This window comes from Clarias gariepinus, chromosome 18 (genome assembly GCF_024256425.1).
Source record: "Clarias gariepinus isolate MV-2021 ecotype Netherlands chromosome 18, CGAR_prim_01v2, whole genome shotgun sequence".
Classification (NCBI taxonomy): Eukaryota; Metazoa; Chordata; class Actinopteri; order Siluriformes; family Clariidae; genus Clarias; species Clarias gariepinus.
In genome coordinates, this window is record NC_071117.1 from 28,915,001 (window position 1) to 28,932,070 (window position 17,070).

General features: G+C 40.4%; 1 protein-coding gene across 1 annotated transcript in view; it reads right to left on the reverse strand.

Moving 5' to 3' along the window:
- grin2ab (glutamate receptor, ionotropic, N-methyl D-aspartate 2A, b) overlaps positions 1-17,070 on the reverse strand; it is a 96,019-nt gene that overhangs the window by 36,474 nt on the left and 42,475 nt on the right. The window lies entirely within an intron of this gene.

The window sequence follows — 17,070 nt, forward strand, 5'->3', positions numbered from 1 at the left end:
CTCGTCCTTATATCTAACAGCATACGTATCTATTGAGAGATATCTATCGATATAATATCAAAACATTAACACATCACTGAAAACGTGTCATGGTGTTGCGTTAACACATGAGGAACGACGTGAAACAGGAAGTCGTGACGCGACACCGCGAGCGATACTTCAACTCCATGGAAGTTTGTTTAAGACTTTTTAAGTTTTTTTTTTTTAGAATCTTTCTACCATTTTCTTTTCATCTCAGAGTAACCTCATAGGGTTTGTGGTCTCTGCGTCACTTCACAGAGAGAACACACACACACACACACACACACACACACACACAGAGAGCAAAAAGAAAGAAAAATACACTGGTGATTTGACTCTTTCGCCCACTTCGAAGATGACATTGCTTCAGTTACAGAGAGAGATATGAAAAGGGGGTGCACTGGAACCCCCCTCCGTTTTCAAATCAAAGAAATGAGTTGGATATTTATAGCTCTGAGGAACCGCGGGCTACAGGCTACTCCTCCTCTCCAGCCCCGTCTCACTTACTTTTCCTTTGTTTTGTTTTTTTATTTCCTTCTGCTTCTTTAAACTCAGGAGGGGAGAAGAGCAGATCTCCTGTGGGAGCCACACCAGACGTACGATATTCACGCAGACACGCGGTCACCCAATCACATGGCGGCGACACGGTGCACTAAATCACACGGATAATCACGTGCTGAGTGTGATGCCGTCTCACCATGAACACAACATCTCATGGATCACTTTGGCTTGGTCAGGTTCCTGTTCTTGGCTGACAGGAGAGGAACCTGATGTGGTCTTCTGCGCCTCCATGCTGAGATGCCTTCCTGCTGAGCTTGGTTGTAAACAGTGACCTGGTTGTAGACTCTCAGCGTTCTTTATTTTCCGCACCCTTCTGTGTAAACCCTAGACAGTGTTGTGTGTGAAAACCTCAGCAGAACATCAGCCGTTTCTGAAACACTCAAGCCAGTCCATCTTCTACAAGTATCCATGGCAGGGCTGAAGGTACAGAGATCAGACCTTCTCTATCTGAAGTCGACTAGCACTAAGAACTAAATAAAGATCTACTGGGGAAGGACTCACGCTGCTCCATGCTCTGGGTTTTGTTTGTTTGTTTGTTTGTTGTATTTTTTATGATAAAATCTTACTTTATAACAGAGAACTGAAGCTTAAAGATTAAACTATATGCAATTTAATCAGCTACAGACTGAATCAGATCAGATTTGGTATCAATAAATATCACTTTGCCTTATAGATCAGATTATTAGTCAAATATCAAATTGTTGGGTCGTGACTTCTATCAGATAAGATCCCAAATCCTCAAGCGTTGCATTGGATCAGAGCCAGAATCCTTAAATATTAAATAGTTGCTTCAGAAATGAGATTATATCAGATTAAGTTCGGTCAAATATCGAATGGTTGTGGGGGTACACTCCATCGCAGGGCACACACACATTACGGGCAATTTGGGAACGCCAATTATCCTGATCTACATGTCTTTGGACTGTGGGAGGAAACCAGTGTACCCAGAGGAAACCCACCAAGCACAAGGAGAACACGCACCCACATACACAGAGACGGGAGTCGAACCCAGACCCTGGAGGTGAAAGGCGACAGCGCTAACCACTACACCACCGCGCCGCCTAGATCAGATTCAGCCGATCAGATATAAAACCGTTGCTTTATTAATCAGATGTGATGGTTTCATGCACGAGTCTGAGGTTTACATCGTCAGTTTGGGCTGAAACGACTCATGAGCAGTGAATCCCTGCAGTTCTGCTTCCTCGCTTACATTCAACAGTAAATATTCTACATAATCAATCAAATTAAATCGACTCGGTGATTCAGCAATCAGTTACAATCTCACTAAACTGACTAGAGGGAAAAAACCCGCTCTCTATACACCAGTCTATACACACACACACACACACACACACACACACATCCACAATAATAATAATAATAATAATATCAACACACGGCTTACACACACATTTCAGGAAATCTGTCCTCAAATATATTTCTCTGAAAAAGACACACACACACACACACACACACACACACACACACACACACACTTGCCAAATGCTTATACATTCCAAACAAAATGAAAAGACTCTCCTGGAACCATAAAAACAAAAACAAAAGGAAGCTCAATTCAATTTCTACAGTGTTTGTTTGGCTTATTTGTTTTTTTTTCCCTTCTGACAAATCAGGAACGCAGCTGTCATAGTGTCATAGAGTGTGTGTGTGTGTGTGTGTGTGTGTGTGTGTGTGTGTGAGAGGGAGAGAGAGAATGATGTATTTATCATTATTGGGTTTCACACAGACCTGAACGCCATCAGATTTACATCAGACGTTACAGGAGACGCTGCGCCGCTTGCGTGAGGAATAAATCACCAGATCATCTTCATCTTATATGTTTTATTAAATTCTTTATCTGGCTTTGGGACACGGCATGAGGGAGTGATGTATCTGTGATCATCTCGTGCCAGCACTACGGTCTCCTCTCCTTCTACACTGTTGTTGTTCGTGATTTTCCATTCGATTTCGTCTTTTTTCTTTTTTTTCTGCCGTATGATTATTTCTGAAACCGACCCCTCTGATTTCTCTCTCTCTCTCTCTCTCTCTCTCTGCGCCGGTGCCAGATCCTGTTCTGGCCCAGATACATCCACGAGCTCACAGTCACCAGCACGCCATCATAACCGCTCGGCTCGCACTAAAAATAAGAAATAAAGAATAAAAAAAGCGGCGCGTCCCGTCTGCCGAGGTGTTCCAGGCGGGCGCGGTACGGTATAAATGACACCGTGATGAAATCAGATGGAAGTGTACATGAAAGCAGTTCTGCTGCGCTGTCCATCACGCTCCCGCTCGCCGCTCGCCTCCTCGCCTCCCACAGCGCCGCCGGGTGTTGGGGTTAAAGCCTGCGCCGTGTCCCGGAGTCGAGGAAAATAAATCACCCGGGATGGGAGGGAATGAGATCAGCTACACAAACAAGCAGGTGGTAAAGCAGTACACGGCGTGTGAGATATAAAACTGGTCACTTTAATAGGAACACCTGTGTGATTATTCAGTGTGGGGCAGCGACACAATTCATCACCGTTAAAAATCTGGAGGATTAGTGTGTGTAGCGTGGAGGCAGAAGTCAGAAGTCAGAATTCTACACGAACAGCAAGTGATCCGCCGTATTAGTGAATGAAAAGAACTCATCTGGGTAAATGTGTCCAATATCATTCAATTAAATTACAGTAAATCTAATCTAAGGTTATTGAACCTACTTTTAAACATAGTTCACTGTTTTATTTATTAAGCATTAATTAAAAGATCCTTTCACTCATTTAAAGCATCAATTTCTAGAAGGAAGTAAATAATTTGACAAGAAAAGTACAGCATGACAAAAAGGAAAAAACATCTGCAAATGGGTTTAATAAGTGTTTTATAGTTTTATAATTATTTCCTGATAAGAAATCAGAGACAGCTCTGACCAGAGTCACGATATTACACTTGCTAAACTTATTTTATTCTTTATTTTTTTTGCTCTGTTGCTGATGAGAGATCTGATCAGATTCATTAAATATTGATTGGAATGGGATCGGATCAGATCCGGCGCCGTAACGTGTTGCTGTTCATTCTGCTGTGCTGTAGGTGTTCCTAATAAAGTGAGCACAGAACCTAAGAACCTAATCACGTCTATTACGTCCACTGGAGGATCTGAAAAACTAAACCTTTTGATCCGAATTCTGATTGGATGCAGCGCTCTGGGACCGGCGTTGTGCCCAAGCTACTGTAGCGCTCCTGGCTAATGACACTCCTGGCGATTATACGTTAGCGTATTATTAACTAGCAGCTGAGCAGGAAAAGTGGAAGACAAAAATAAGTTATGATTATCATTTTATTAAACAGCTGGAATATGGTGAGATTTCCATTAGCTAAGCACGCTACGGTGTTTTTTTTTTTTTACACGACATACAAAAAAATAATAATAATAGTAATTTGATAACATCACTGATATAAATCGGGGCCTGGCGGACATTTTCATGATTTTTGTCCCCTACGGAGAACGTAACAGTCTTTACTCAAACCTATATTTAGACTTTCTCACAGTTACGCGTTCTGCGTAGCGTACAGTATGTAGCTTTGAGTTTATTTACAAACTGTTTCCCAAAAGTTTTTTTCCCTTAATTAAGAACGACAGATTATGAAATGTTTGACATTTGTGTATCTGTTGCCAAACGTTCGGATGTGCATTAACCCCTTGGAAGCCCCGCCCCCTTTTTTAGCATCCCCATTAGCAATCTATGCTACACTAGCGATGTACAGTAGGATCACCTGATCTTCACTTTAGCTAGCTTTAGATTCATATGTAGCTAATGTCAGTTCAACAGATTAATGAGGACTGAAAAATATTTCTTTTATTAAATTGACAGACAGACAGACAGACAGATAGACAGATAGATAGATAGATAGATAGATAGATAGATAAACATAGATAAACAGAAAGATAAATAAATAAACAGATAAACATATAGATAGACACTTTATTGATCCTGAAGGTAACTCCACATATCCAGAAGCCATTATGTAGAAAAAAACAAAATAAAACGATACAAATCTAGAATTGTATTTCTACATATTATTAAAGCGTACATTTTGTCTGCTCTATGTGTTTATCACATTTAACATTTTATCTTCTGCATAATGTGGCTCCACCCACCCACCAGCCCTCCCCTGTCACATGACACGTAACACGTCTTTATAAAGATGCCCTGCGCTATCTGCCCTCTTCCACATACTCACAGCTCACGGATGCTCTGATTGGACGGACAGAGAATGAGGAAGCCCCTCCCACCCAGGGATTCATACTCCACACACGCTCACGTTACGCACTTTCCCTCGCTCCTCTCCCCTTTAGCATGACTACACGTTATTCTGTTTTTCTTCTCTCCTCCTGAACAATTCCTGTTCCTCTCTTTCTCTCTCTAATCACACCTCACCACTCTCTCTCTATCCCTCTCTCTCTCTCTCTTCTCAGCCACCTCTGACTCCAAATCTTCCTCCTTTAAAGAACAATTGGTTCCTAATGGTCTGTGTGATGACCAAGTGTGTGTGTGTGTGTGTGTGTGTGTGTGTGATCCCAGTATCAAGGTCATCTAATAAAGACAACAGTGAATAGAGTTCATGATTAAAATGCTCTTGTTCCTCCAGTGCATATTAACACACACACACACACACACACACACACACACACACACTTGGACTTCTGACTAATGGAGGATGGACGTCTCTGCCTTTTCACACACTCCAACACCCCCCCCCCCCACCCCTCCGTAATCTCTTTTCCTCTCTCTTCTCTCTCTCTTGTCTCCCTATTTCATATTTTCTTTCTCTCACTTCTTATGTCCGTCACTCCTCTTCTGCCTCCTTGTCCTTACTTCTGTCTCCTTCTCCATCACTCTCTCCCTTTTCTCTATATTTTTCTGCATCCATCTCTTTCTCTCTCTCTCTGAAGACCTCTCTCTTTCTCTTTCTAAAGACTTGTCTCTCTTTCTCTCTCTCTCTGTGTCTCTCTCTGTCTTGTCTCTCTCTCTTTCTCTCTGTCTCTCTCTGCGCTGTATTTTGGTGTTTCACAGTGAAATGTTGTCGACTGTAATTTAGGTTCAAAGAGAGAAAATAAGTGGCTTGATATAAATACAACCGTGAGTGTGTGTGTGTGTGTGTGTGTGTGAGTGAGTGTGTGTGTGTGTGTGTGTGTGTGTGTGAGTGAGTGTGTGTGTGTGTGTGTGTGTGTATGTGTGTGTGTATGTGTGTGTGTATGTGTGTGTGTTTGGTCATTCACTCTCTGTCACTGCCTAGTTTCTAGAGTAATAAAGTAATTCCGGAGAGGTTTTTATGACCTTTAACCCCAGACTCCTAAACAGTCTATGTTTTATTATTAGCTGCAACTGAAACCTGCGTTGTTCCGAGAGTGAATTAGCTAACCGAACCAGCTACGCACTGTACGCGCACCAGGGACGCCAACGGTCTCTGTTATGACGTAATCTTTATTTCACTTTAAAGGTCTCAGTTCACATTTAATGACTGAAGATGAAACATCGGACATCACACGCCTTCTTGTTCGGCCAATAAGATTGCTCGAACCAATCACAGTGTGGTGTCATACCTAATTCATGTAGATTTAAGAAAAAAATCGAAACACTTGTCTGTTTAGATTTGAATGAAGAATAAACCACTTTTTTATTCTAATTCAGAATTAAAATAAAATATTACAAATGTTAATAATTTTGGTATGGCAGTTTTAGTAAAGCACACAAAAAGGTACTGGAAACTGGATGTGCTCAAAATCTGAAAACATTTAAATAAAGCACAAAAAATTTTAATAAAGTAACTGATATTTGGGTAATGATTTATTTAAATATTGAGTACTTTTTCAAGTTTCATTTTAAGTTGCATTATAAATGTATAAATAAAGTCATATATAACTAAAGCACTCAAAATTTGAAAAAATATTTCACAAAAAAATTAATTATAGCACAAAAAATGTATAAATTAAATTTAAATAAACCAATCCAAATTTTAATAAAGTACTTGAAATTTAAGTAAAGCATTTAAAATTTAAATAATGCACTTACAATTTAAATAAAGTTTTTTCTTAAAAATAAAATAAACTTTGAATTTAAATAAAGTGTTTAAAACTCAAAATGTAAATACAGCACTTAAAAATTTCACATGTACACAATCTGAATGAACCACTGGAAAGCAAGTTGTTAAATTTTTATAAATTTTAAGTTAAATTTATTTTTGCGAAGCGTCTACAAAACTAAACACATTCTCGTTCTCATCTACGAGATCATCGTTCCCTCACCAGCATTTCGTCTTTATTGTCCCAGCAAAGCTCTGACACTGGAGACTCCTTCCATACACATTAAACCAGGAGTTTTATACGAGTTTCCAGTGGAGCATCAGGAGGTCCCGGTGTGTGAGACGTTCCTGTACAGTTATAGAGAACCAATCAGAACCCTCCGGATGGACCAATCAGAATGCAGGATTCTGTGTAATGAGTCCAGGAATGTAAACACTCTTGTTGGGTCGCCCACACCGATCTAACATCTCTGGACATTACCATCAGTATTTCAGCGCTTCACACGCACACACACACACACACTGATGTGTTCCAGTGCAGAGCAGCACTCGCGGTTCGCTGCGTCCTCATACGGCTGATGCAGCTAATCGAGGTTTTGACAGTGACGTGATTAGCCGAAGCTTCTGCTGAAACACTCTCGCCCTGCGGGACAGGAATCGCGGAACGCCGGTCTGTCATAATAGAGTGTGAAACAGGGGAAAATGAGAAATGGAAATCGTCCCGTTTATCCAGATTATCAGGAGTTGCTCGAGGTGATGGAGGAATCTCGCTCGCCGGGTAAACTCCCAAGTGGATTAGCCGTTAAATCTGACGCTTTGCTGTCAGAGCACGTAAAATCATTATATACGTAGCGTCGGCGCTACACACTGAAACGCGCGGTAAGGTGCAGTGTGAAGTCTCCGTGGTGGGCCAAGAAGTTCAGCAGAGGCTCGGCTACAGCCTCGTTTAACAAGACGGATCTGAGGAGTTTATACGCGTAAGCGTTTACACGAGCAACGAACGTCCTGGAGATTCATGAAAAAACGTTTGGAGGAGCTGAACCTGTCAGTCATGTGATTATGATAGAAATGCATAGGTGTATAAACAACCGAGCTACACGCCATAAAAAACCCCGATCACTCACTCCGTGCTCCAGCTCTTTACCGAGGAGTTTCTGAAACGTTTGCACATTGGAAGTGGAAACGTCTACAGCTTTACTAAAATGGATCAATAATCCGTTCTCTGCATTTACACTCTGTTTGTTAAAACTGATTACACTAAATACTTTGCTATGACACAAGTCTTTAAAATAAAATGAGGGCAGTTTGGTGTAAACCTTCAATGCTGTGACTCTGAGCATGGGGCAGCGTGATTCCTGCCTCAATACACCTACATTTGCTGCAGTTCCCATGTTTGGCCACTAGGTGCAGCATTGACAACTCTGTGGAGTTAAGTGGAAGAACAGAGCTTCACCCTCCACTGGGCTGTTTTCCTTTTTAACAAGAAAAGAAAGAAATAAAATCACTGGTTGCTCGAAATAGGTGATGAATTGTTAAAATGTTGTTTATAAGAACTTTTACCGTGATTTAATCCAGAAGCTTCCGTGTGCGTATCAGTAATGTGTGTCGGGTTCGAGTCGACACAGTGATACAGTAATGTGGATAGAAGCAGATAAAGATTAATCGATATGATTAGGAGACGCGTCACATAAACACTGACATCAATGCCGTGGCCTTCTGCAAGAAACACACACACACACACACACACACACACACACACACACACACAGTTTCACTGAACTGAAAGATCCATCATGGCTGCTTGGGAAATTGATCTCCCACCTGATAACTCCATCAAGCATGCACATAAATAACACACACACACACACACACATTATTACTGTATAAAATACGGTGAATTCAAGGAATCCCAGTTTACAAAGTGATGCGGCAGCAGTTTACAGTGTTTATGATTTATTTATTAATAAACAAACTGGACTTATTTTTGTTGAAAAACTAATTATAAAAGTTTTAGCTTGTACCTAAGTGTTTATAAATAAATAAACTCTGATAAACAGATAAATGATGATCTGAATGTGTTTAACTCTCATCAGCGCTCGATTTCCCTTAAGAATGGAACAGTGCTGAGTTTTTCCCTAATAAACATCAATTAGTTAAAAAAAACATAAAAATGTTTATTTCTATTTATTTTTAGAAAACTTTTTTTTTCTTTTTGTTTTTACTGCACTTTAGCTCACCTTAAATTATTTAATAATGTATTTATTATGAATCTTTTTATATTAAACATGATTTGTTTATTATTAATAATTAAATTGTATTTCATTTTATGTTTTTCTTTTTTTAGAATTCACTCCATCATTTTGAGATGTATTTTAAATATTTAAAAATTCTGCTTAAATAAATACCAAGGACCGAATATTAAATTAATCTCAGTGTTAAACAGTAATGTATTTCTAATTATTAACACCTGTTTAAAAAAGTAATAATAATAATTATTGTTTTTATTATTATTATTATTATTTGTATTATACAAATAAATTACTTTAATTATTTATTTATGTATTAATAAATAAAGCAGTACTACATATAAGTTTAATCGGTTCTCGGAGGCGAGTTCTTAAGGTGAAATGTTGTATTGTGAAACACATTGTCCCATAGGAAATAATGTAAATACAGATAATCCGTTCCACTGACCAAAAATATGACCAACACTATAATCATATTTTTGTATAAAACAATCAAAACATTTATAAAAGACATGTAAATGTCAAATATAAAATAAATAGAAATTAAACCTCACTTAACATTAATTTATGATTCCTCTCGGCACCGGCTGCTTTAAAAACCAACCTGAAAGCGGCTCCCTTTTCTTCCTGCTTCCGTCCTTAATAATATTCTCGTCACCCCTGGTGCTACGTCTTCACTAAATCTGACATAAAGTGTACACATTACACATATTCGCTTGATTTTCCACTGACACGAGTCATTTTTTAGCGACTCCCGGACGTACGGGCAACTTAGCTTTTGTTTTTTGGTTGCTCGTATGCCAAAAATGGTTCGTACAAAGAGGCAAATTCTTTACAAAATTTTAGTAATTTAAGGGATTTGTTTCTAAGGTGTGTGTGTGTGTGTGTGTGTGTGTGTGCAGCTGTAGCGCTGTATTGTTTATTTAGGTTTGTACACATTTAAAATGCAGATGAAAGTTTAATGTGTGTGTCAGTGAGCTCCATCACTCGGTGACATGATGCAGGTTTATGGCTCAGTGTGTGTCCATTATAACAAAGGCCTGCTGTTGCTCAAAAACACACACACACACACTCACGTATCTGTCGTGCCATTACCGCGCGGCTGGTTGCTGTATATTTTATGAACGTTCCCAGCAGTGATGGAGAAAATTACACAAACATTGTTAGGATGTTGGAATTAGTGTGTGTGTGTGGTGGTTACTGAGATGTATGTGACAAACATGAGCGCGTCCGCGTGTGTGTGACAGTGTGTGTGTGAGTTGTGTACTTGTGCACAGTCAGATCCTCAGTTTGAAGTAGAAGCAGTAATGAAGCCTCTGTAACGTAAAGCAGAGCCGTTAATGATCTCCCTCTGATCTCCTCCACCCTGACGTGTGTGTGTGCGTGTGTGTGTGTGTGTGTGAGAGAGAGAGAGTAGTAACACACTCTGAGACATGATGTTACAGGAAAATCATCACCGACTCTAGTCAGTATTACTACACCTCAGGTCCTGGAGAGACGTCTCTTCCTCTCTCTCACACACACACACACACACACACACACACACACACACACACACACACACACACCGCAGCAGGACAGCGTCCTCGTCTCCGAGACGTTTCCTACACGTACGGTCGAGCTTTGAGTTTTTACACACAGTAAGTGTATAATATCATCCCATCCTTGAAACAAGTGAGTGTGTGTTAGTGAAGAAGTCGCTCCGACCTTTCTGCTACGATAACTTTCCCGCGACTCGTATTCGGCTCGTCTTTGGCTCGATGCAAATCAGGACACTGGAGTTGTGTAGCTGCGTCTCGTGGTTAATGATGTGGCGGAGATGAGCGACGAGGCAGCGAGGCTGAGAGGCGGCCTGACCGAGCGTCTCTGGGGGTGAACGCGGGCGACGCGCGGAGCGTCATTAAGTCATTAACTCCCGCTGCAGCTGCCGGGTTCACTGAGAACGACTACGGCGAGGGAAATTATTCAGCGGTGACCTTCTATTCACAAGCACAACACCACAGAGGCGTATCATCATCACTTCAACGCGGAGAGGACGCGGCACAGAAAGTAGCGACGGTGTACAGATGAGAACGAGACGGAAATGTCAGAACGGTCGACTGGAAGCTGAGACTGGCGATTCTACTCCGTCTAGCTACAGACATCTACGTCTGAACAGGACGGACGTGACCCTGACCCCGTTCAGGATCGGCTCCAAAATCTTATCAGTTCGTCTGCATCCATCTACACAGCCTTCTGTCACAACGTTATTCCCCCACCACGTGTACATGACACGCGTCAATGTTACACCAGTCCAACTCGCGAGTGTGCGGCAACACGGCGACAATGTATCGCATTAAACACACGTCCGCTGTACGATGCTCAAATACAATCACAGTACCAGGATTTCCCAGCGTGGCCGAAAAAACTGATTTATATTTACACATTTTACTGTAAAAACCGAGTTTTATTTTTAAAAAGCAACTTATATTTTACAGTTGAAATGATTTTACAAAACTTTATTTAATGTCTACAAAAATAGCATCATTTCTTTTTTAACCAATAATGTTTTTATATACACATTTTTATATCAGAAAATAAATAAAAAACAACTGAAAAGGAGATTAAAAAACATCTTTAGAGACTGAGACTTTAACATCAGCTGATGGAAGACAGTCATAAACAAACAAATTAACAAACAAATAAAAACAAAAACAGCATTTAGGTAAAAGAGCAAATAGGAATGTAATTAAGTAAATGAAATCTATATACTGTAAATATTAAAAAGGTTTTATCTGTACAGTTGGTCGGAACTATTGACCCCTTTTTGGGGTGAGATTTTGCTAACTAACAGGGCAGATCTATCACAAGTTCGATTCCCGGGTGATGCTGTAACCTCTCGCAGCCGGAGGTTTAGAGAGAGCTGATTGGCTGAGCTCTCTCAGAGGGGAGGGATGAGAGGTACCCAGTGCTCCCACATTAATCACGGCTCTACAGCGTCTGCGTCTGTGAGCTCACGCTCGCGGAAGGAGCGGCTAGCGCTGTCCTCCGAGTGTGTTACTCCGCCCACAACGGTGTGTGAGCGAGCAGCTTGTAAAGATGCGGTCGGCTGGCGGTAAGGTCCTCCCCCCCAAAAAAAACTGAACCTTTAAAGATGGACAGATCAGTTTATGTTTATTCTTCCTGAGGGAAGTTTAAAACCTGTTTGTCTTATAAGTTCCCGAAAGTGGATAATAAATACCAAAACTATACAAACTAACGAGGAAGAAAATGAATAAATAAGCCAAACATATACAGTAAGTCAATCAATCACATAAAAATCTATTGTAAAGAATTTAAATTTCAAAACTGTACTATGAAAATAATGTTTTGCATGATACAGTCCTAAAAAAAAAAGTCATATGTAGTTGTAATCCGCAAAACAGCACAGAAGTATAATAAAGTGATCAGGTGGGAAAATTAAACAATTAAAACATATGAAACACAAACAAAACTCATACGAGGAAACAGAAACGTGGTACAGTTCACCAGAGCACACAAAACACACAGGGAAAAAAAGTGCTTGATCTGCATTCGTGAAAGAAAACGAAAACCATGCTAAAATCGCGTGACAAAATAAAGACCTGCAGTACACACGTGACCTAATCAGTGTGAATGAATCTGCATGCTCCTAATAACATGTGTGTGTGTGTGTGTGTGTGTGTGGGTGATGAGCGTGAGCTCTGTCTGGGGTGAAATTCCTCCATGGCAACAGCTGGGCTCACTGTGACAACACTCTGTCGATGTTGTGCTAACACGCTGGTAGCCGTGGCAACACCGCCGTGACACCATGGCAACAGAGCCGCTTGACAGAGATAAGCGAGATGGTTAACACCGCAGACGTTTCAATTCATCACTCTCTCTCTCTCTCTACTTCTCTCTCTCTCTGTATCAGTTCCTTGAAAAAATAAAAACTTGACAGTAAGAGATAACGTTGTGAGGATAACGCCATTTTGTTTTTTTATTTCCATCAGCTCTCCAGCTCTCTACGCCTCTTGTTCGTCGCTTTATGTCTGTCGCTCATTAGAGCTCATTTTTGTAAAAAAAACCCGCTACGCCACTCTGCCGTCAGGGGGCTAATCGGTTTCCCAAAGCGCAGCCTCTTCTTTTGTTTATCCTCTGCTACGACTTCATTACCGCGCCGTCTGATGCGTCACATATATATACGACTGAACTTAAACAAAAACAATTATAGGGTGATTTTCAAAAAAAAAGAAGGAAAAAAATAACTTTTAGCATCTTTCCTCTTCAGCGTCTCGGAGTGGTATTGTATTTTATTTCCCTAATGACTCTGTTTTATACGTTTCAATCTTTTATATGTTTTTTTATGACGTTTATCTGTTTCCTGTTTCACTTCCTGTTTCATGCAGCTGCCATTTTGAGAAGCGAATCTGAGAAATTGCGTCTGCTAGCGAGAGACGTGCTAAGCTGCTCACAACAGTTCATAAAGTGACTGTAAACAAGTGAGGGATTGACGTTTTTTTTATATTACTTGGCGGATATTGTGTACAACTGCGTAACGTGGCGTCAAGATGTTAGCAAACTGATGGTACCCCACTTGTTACACTCAGCTCTGTCCTCAGATTAGAGTAGCAAAGGGAGCTAACAGTGCTAGCTATGTTTACTCGCCTCTGAATTATTTGGACAATTTAGTCTTGTTTTCTGACAGACGCAGGGAGTTAAAATTGTGAGAAAAAAACATTAAGCAAATTTTTTAAAACCGATTGCTCAAATTGTCTTTGTTAGCATGAACAAGCTAACAGGTTTGTCCCTAACTTTTAACGATCGGTTACAATTTCTCTTTTAGACTAATATCTAGCTATCTAATGCTATGCTAACTGACGCACAAGTCAAACAAACAAAGCACAAAACAGGTTAAAATCATCCATGCTAGCTAATCTACCTAGCGCTAACCTTTCTGTGAATACGTTACATTTCATGTTGTACAGCAGTTTTGACTCGACTCACAACGCGGACACGGACGCAGACCGAATGTCTTACTGTAACATTCCAGATCTGTGAGACACAACGTTTCAGAAAGGGCGGGGTGGTGATGTCATAATCCTAAGCATGAACGATTGTCCAATTACGCATGCTAAGGGTCAGCCATTACCTCAGCTGCGTTTAATGTCCCCCCAAGTCCTCCTCACATCAAATGTATCAAATGGAGCAGCACTCGAGGCGCTAATGTGCTATGAAATGCCGCCAGCTCGCTCGTTCTTGGACAAAATTAAAAAAGGAAAAGAAAACAAAAAGAAACAGTTGTGCAACAGTTTCATGCTAAATATTAGCACATGCACACTGTTAGTGCACTGGTCCAAAAACCCGCCATTCTGATGTTTACTAGCATCCAAATTATACGCCTTACACAATCAGTATGAACCAGGTGTCGCTCGTTTGTGAGATTCAGCCAACCACGTCACAGAGGTGTAAAGCACAAAGCATTAGCGCAGAAAAGCAGTATCGAGGAAAAGTAAGTGCACCCTCTTTGAAAGCTTCTATGGTTTTTCTTATCAGGGGTGAAACACTGCAACTGTTACTTTTATTGTGTTGTTGTTGTTGTTGTCACCAGGTGTTATTAGCCAACAAGGTCATCACAGTTGTTAATTGATGAAGGTCGAGCTGAGAGAAAGAATACGCTAATTTAAATAAGCACTCTGTACAAACGTGATGAACAGAAAAGGAGATCTACAGCAGCAGCCGAACCCGTCAGGTATCAGGTTCTGCTCCCGGGACGATGAAGGAACCGAAGCTCCAATTTATCCAACAGAAGCGCTGGTGAGAAGCCGGCGCGTGAGAGGATCCTCCACCTGGTGAACGGGATCACCTCGGGTCGTGTTTCAGCTCGTCTCGCCACCGAGCCGTAAACACGCTAGCGAGCTCTTCAGACTGCGTGACAAAGAGCTGCAGGATCAAGATTCATCACTCAACAGCGAGCGAGCAAGCGAGCGGAGGAAGCCGAGAGACGAATTAACACCCATTTTATCTGACATCATAATTACAACATTTAACCTAAGGGGCACTTTCCAAACAAGCCCGTGTCAGCCGTATGAATGCGCCGCCGTGTACTTGTCCAAATATTTAAACCGCTTCAGATGATGGAGGCTGGAGCCGCGCTTTTCACCAGCAGCTAGCGACAGATCGATTTACACGTCTACTGCTGCGGGGAAAATAATAAAGACGCCTGTAGTGTTTCTCCACCGAATCAGTTCAACCCACGAGAACAAAGACGAAACAAAACAAACAGATAAAAACTGTTGTGTTAAAGAGATACAGGATGTGACAAAAATATCATCTCACCATATTTAGGATATTTTAATGAACTTGATGAAAATTTGATAAACTTGTTTCTTAGTGTTAGACTATTTTTACTTCTTTGTTCGCGATTTTCTGCTAAAAATATTCATTCCAAATATAAACGCTAATGATTAATGAATACTTACTCAATTACTGTTTAAATTCTATTAACAGATAATGTTTTGCATAATATTTTTCCGTAGGTTGCATATCTATTAGCTTGTACCCCACGAGAGTGCAGGTGAGGTGATGTGCAGTGTGTGTTTAGCAGCCTTGGGCAAAAAGCCCGAGGACAGAGCTTTAACCGAGGAGGACAGGTTTTATGATTTTATTATTATTTTATTATGAAACTGTTTAAATTAAATTTAAACTGAGAAAAAATTGGGGTATTTTTTTTTTAATAATCATTAGATTAATTAATTATTGATTGTTTACATGTTTTACTGTTGTTTAAAAAATACACGTAAAATTTGCTAATTTAATTTTAATTAAAACATTCTGCAAATAACTGATATTTATAATAAACTAGAATTTGACTTTAAATTTATTTGATACTAGTTACATTCGCCACTGGCGTCAATGTTAGTCATAACTTTCAACAGCAAAATAAAAGACTCATTAAAAGTTTTCTGTTCCTTTACAGCTAAAATCGCGTAAAGTTATTAGCAAAACCCTGACCTCAGTTTTGCAAGACTTTGTTAGCAAGAAAGTAATCCACCGCTGGTAATGCTAATTCTAGCGATTCGTCTGTACTCACAGCCAGGTTGCTTTGAGAACTAACATGCAGGCGATATTTCTGGCCACGCGCGTAACCGGTCCTTTCTTGCACGCTACGCCTCTGCGATATGGCTACGAACGATCTAACCAATCGGCCATAGTTAGCCTTTGTTTATTCTTAGCAAGTAACACGCTTTTCTAGATTAGATGGAGATTAGATTCCGTGTCGTGTAACACAAGTCATTGTGTAGTGACGCTCGTCCTCGATGTGTTCCGCTGATTATCATCCAACACACACACACGCGCGGATAGTGACAACACTATGGAGCGTCAGAGGAAGAATACTTTATCGAGTTTTTTTTTTTTTTTCACACACAGAGATTTGCCCTCAGGGGGCGGGGCTACAGGGCAGCAGGGCAATTCTTCTACACCGCTCTCAGATAAACATCACCATTACACATAAACGTCCAAACACTTTGAACTGTTTCATTCAGCGCTCCTCTGTGGTGTGGAGAAGTTCGGCTCTCAAAATGGTGGCACCTCTCTCACACACACACACACACACACACACACACACAAAACATGAACTGTGTTCTCCTGAAATGGAATACACTCCCCCTCTCTTTTTTTGCTCTGATCCTCTTGTGAGTGTGTGTACATGTGTGTGTGTGTGTGTGTGTGTGTGTTTATGTGTATGTGTGTATGAGGGTGTGTGTGTGTATATGAGGGTGTGTATGTGTGGTTTATACTGCACACTTCCCACGCTCACTTGGACTCTAACTTGCATAAGAGGGCCTCACCTCAAACACACACACACACACACACACACACACACACCTCCTCTTTTTATCTCTCGGGCTCAGAACACCATCAAACAGGAACGGAGTTCAAAATGGTGAACATTTCGTTCTGAAATTTGCGAATTAAAGACATTTCTGCTAGAGCTGTGATTTATTTTGTATTATTTGTGCATTTTTTCCCCAATTATTTGTATAACTTTTTTAACGAATAATAAATTAAACAAAAACAAATGGCATGATTTGTGTCCCTGTATACGGTTTGTTCTTTCATTTTATGTATAACAATAAATTTATAAAAACAATTAAATATTTTATTTAATCTTTTTTTATTATCTTTTACACACTAACAGAAA